The sequence below is a fragment of the Cupressus sempervirens genome, chromosome 5 (assembly GCF_028749045.1).
Source record: "Cupressus sempervirens isolate cs-2001-9-10 chromosome 5, ASM2874904v1, whole genome shotgun sequence".
NCBI lineage: Eukaryota > Viridiplantae > Streptophyta > Pinopsida > Cupressales > Cupressaceae > Cupressus > Cupressus sempervirens.
Window position 1 is genome coordinate 200,387,061 of NC_143122.1, and position 4,418 is coordinate 200,391,478.

The 4,418-nt window shown below is 37.2% G+C and overlaps 1 pseudogene; it reads right to left on the reverse strand.

The window, feature by feature from the left end:
- Positions 1–1,095: 1,095 nt before the first annotated feature.
- Positions 1,096–3,757, reverse strand: LOC149555099 (cytochrome P450 716B1-like; annotated as a pseudogene).
- Between the last annotated feature and the right edge of the window lie 661 nt (positions 3,758–4,418).

Sequence of the window (4,418 nt, forward strand, 5' to 3'; positions counted from 1 at the left end):
TGTTCCTCAAGGAGCATGTTGTCACATGTAGAGTGAAGAGACAAGCATGCACAAATAGAGAATGACACATATATTATTCTTTCTACTATTGTGATGCTGTTATTTCACCATTTTCTAATTTTTCAAGATTCCTCAATGAAAAACACTGCAGAGAAAATAGTCCGTAGCTAATGAGAAAATAAAAATAAAAATCTCAGAACTTAGTTTAATGGAAAGAAATTGTTCAAACTATAGAATAAGTGAAATAATTTGAACTTTGCACATTTCCAAAAGACTTAACTAATAGTGAAAATGCTATTGAAAGCTATAGTCTCATGCTACCTGACTTCTAATAAGGTACACCAAGAAGTCAACATACTCTATCACAATAAATAAATTTTTATTGTACTAGTCAAGTAGATTCTTATAATTGAAAAACCATCTAGCCAATGAAATGTTATATCTCAAACCAAATGTCAAATAAAATATATTACATTTAATATTAATATTGATAAAAAAAATATTTCTAAATAAATTATTTCATATTTAAAAAACTTTTTGTCTTAGGCAGAGAAAATAAATCCATGACTTTGAAAATAACCTAATCATTGTATTCCCTACTAATGTAACCCTAAGGGCCCGTTTGGTGAGTGGAATATGAATACATATTTTGGAATATGTATTCCAAAAATTTTGAATTCCTTGTTTAGATGCTACAAAACGGAATTGGAATACAAAGTAAAATAGGAATATGTATTCCAATTTTAGCCAAAAAATGGAGTTTTGCAATTCCACCCAAATAGGTGTTATTGGAATACGTATTCTTATTCCACTTTTTTTAATTTTAGAAAACATAAATTTTGGGGTCCATGAATTCCCATCAAATATTGGCTGAACCAAACGGAGAATAGGAATACGTAGCCCCATTTTCTATTCCAAAATACGTATTCCTATTCTGCTTGCCAAATAGGCCCTAATAGAACAAATTTATAAAAATATCAATTGCATAAATTATTTATTAGAAGTTATATGAGGGCATTTGAAAATAATTTTTTTACATGGTACATGACATTATATACACTATCATAAGGAATCCTAATAACCTAGTTACTGTGATTAATTTTCTCTAACTTGAATTTTGATGGGTAATCCTTTGCTTGGAATAGGAAGTGGTTCACAAACCATTTTCTCATAAGGAAATATCATAGACCATTTAAATTTTGATATCAAATGATACACAAATATCTGTTGTAGTCTTGCGAAATCATAACCCATACATAATCTTGCTCCTCCCCCAAATGATATAAAAGTATAAGATGGAGGTTTGTTATAAAAATGACTTGGATCAAACTTTTCTGGCTCTTTAAAAAACTCTCCATCAAAATGAGTAGTGCTAGTTTCCCAAAATAATTGTAAAACAAAAATCTCTCAACTATTTTATTAAATTATAATAACCAATATCACAGCAAACAAAAACGATAATTTTATAACTTAATATTCTACTCATTCTGATCATTATGTTGGTCGTTTATTGATAGATTAAAATTCTACTACTAAATGTATAAATGCCTTATAAGTTGACAACTACCTTTATTCAATAATTATACACACATGATAATTAGATTATCAATAATCATGAAGCTATTTATTTTGGAAACTGTATATCCCTATTTTATGGAGGACAAAAACTAATATACCTGCCAGCCTTTAGGAATAGTGTAATCCTTATATTGGACGTCTTGAACTGTCACTCTGAATCCACCAACAACTGGGGGCACCGTACGTAAAGACAACCTTCTTTGTGTACTCCATTTTTTTAGTATCCTCCCATGCCAGCGGTTCATTTGGTTTCTTTGCCGCTCGAATCGTTGCTTGTTCGGTGTCACAACAGTATCATATTGTAAAAAACAAGATTAATTTCTTTTCATCAGTATATTCTAGAAATTATGATATTGTTATTGGAATTTTTGTAAGAATTACTCGTCCCAATATTATTTTAACTTTGGTATATTTATTATAAAATTTCCCAAAATCAACCCCCCTTGAAATTGAGGAAAAGAAATAACTTGAAGCACGGTGTCGTACACTTGAGGGTTCAGATACAGCATTCCGACAAGCTGAGTTAAAAGAACAGCAGTAGTGTCATGACCTCCTATCATGAGCACAATCAAATTGTCAATGATCTCCTGATCGGTAAGAGACTGAATTTTATCATCCTTCATTGTTATCAACCATGACATTAAATCTTGGTCTGGCGCAGCCTTTCCCTCTTCAATTTCCCTCCTCCTCAAGCTCAACAAGGCAGATAGTCTCTTCACTACACGACCACAAGCCTTCAAGCCTTTGTTATAAGTGGTTCTTGGGAAATTGAAAGGAATAGACCAGATTGCCTTCATGAGCGTAATTGATTCAGTATTGAGGATTTCCTTTTCTTTTGGGTCCTTCAAACCAAAGAGCAAATCAGAGGCAACATAGAAAGTAAGTTACTTCAGCAATTGATAAGAAAAAAGACTTTCTCTTCCTTCCCAATTCTCCACAACCGTCTCCATTCTGGCAACACATTTTTATAAAGCTTCTGGTTTCATGAATGCCATGATAGCATTTCTGATCCGCTTGTGCTCCTCTCCAAACAGCTCGGTGATAATCTTGGAGCCAAAAATTCTCATAAAAGTGGTGGGCTGGCCGTTAATGATGATGTTGTAGTCATTCTGTAAGACAAAGCGGTTGCCCGCTTGGCCAGTGAGGACAGCTGTTGGGCAGCCCATCAAGGAGGTCTTAAATACGGGGCCATATTTGGAAACCCTATTTGCAACCCACTTGTCACATTCATCAACTTTTAGGGCATTCAGAAATCCAATGGTCTCTCCAATCCAAGGGAGACCAAAAGTTCCTGGTATCCTTGAAAACCCTAAATATCATTGCAAAATCCAGACTATACTAAAACACTCAGAACGGTCTTTTAAATGAATGAGTGGAAATAATGAATGAGTGGAAAGGAAAGGGGGTTTTATACTATGTCATAGTTTTATGGCATACATACCCTACTCACTAGTGGGATTTGAACTTGTGACCTCTCTTTCAAGAATACAAGTTCTCCACCACTAGGCCAACTTAGGGATGAATTAGAAATCCCTTCAAATTGGAATCTCTTCCAATGCTTCTCATTTTTGTCCTATTGGTGAAATAGATTTTACTTTTCAATTATGACTATTTGAAATTGTGCCATAATACTCTATCTCAACAATTAAACGTCCTATTCTCATTGAAGTTGTAGGGTCTTTTGATTTTTGTTACCACATTTTGTTTGCCCTGCCAAATTTCAAAATTCAAATGTTATCCTGCCCAATGGTCACCTCCCCAATTAGTAATATTTTAATACCCATAGGAATATTAAATACCAAGTTTTGAACCTTATAACATATGTTTTGCGGCTCGCAAGTTCTCTGCTGTCGGATCAAAGCAGATCAACGGATGGCGCCATTGCGCTATGGGGAAGCTGCGCAGGATTTATGATGGCAACATAGTGCCTTGATGACACATTACGTTGGTGGGTCCACATTCAGCGAACACGTCCCAGTGTTTGGCGGGTCGAAAAAGTTTCACGATGGACCAAAAAATGTTCACGGCAGCAGGCGAGCATGTTCTGATGGCCGAAAGTCTCAAAAAGTGGTAAGGTGCCATGTTGCCAACGAAAAACCCACGAGTTTTTCGTTGGCGACATAGCGCCCAAACAGAAGATCAGATCGACGGTAGGAGCGATCAGACAATTGGGTCCCATTTGTACCTCATTTGCACAGCAGAAAGCTCGGCACCATGGTGGTGAATCAGAGGGAGCCACGTGCAAATCAGAGGACATGTCATCAATTGGGCGCTATGGTGCTATGGGAATTTGACCTTGATTTTCTCATAGCGACATGGCGCCTAGTCGACATGTGGCCACTCTGTGGGGTCAAGTCTTGGATCTGCCAGGTCGGTGCTTCAAATGGACAACAGGGAGGTGCCAAGTGTACGTGTTAGAGCATAGCATTTCACAGGCCCAGCGATTTTCAGAGGAAATGATGTGCAGAGTACAACGTGGTTCTGATCGTCAGATTGAGACTGATCTATGGTGGGCGCCATCGCGCTATGAGGAAATGCTCAAGAGATAACATTGGCGACATAGTGTCATAGCACCACGTGTCCTGTTGGGGCCATATTTCCATGCAGCCAGCACAGTAAAGAGGGACAGATCTTTTGTGGCCGTCAGATCAAGACAATCGATGGCAGGCACCATCGCACTATGAAGAAGCTGCATGATGTATACGTTGGCGACATAGCGCCCTAATGACACGTGTCTCACTGGCTCGGTCAAGATTGATGGTCGGCTGGCAATTAGTGTAACTGTCACAGTTAGCATTAACATTCGAAGGGTGGCATTGTTAGTTCAATGAAGGTGGTCA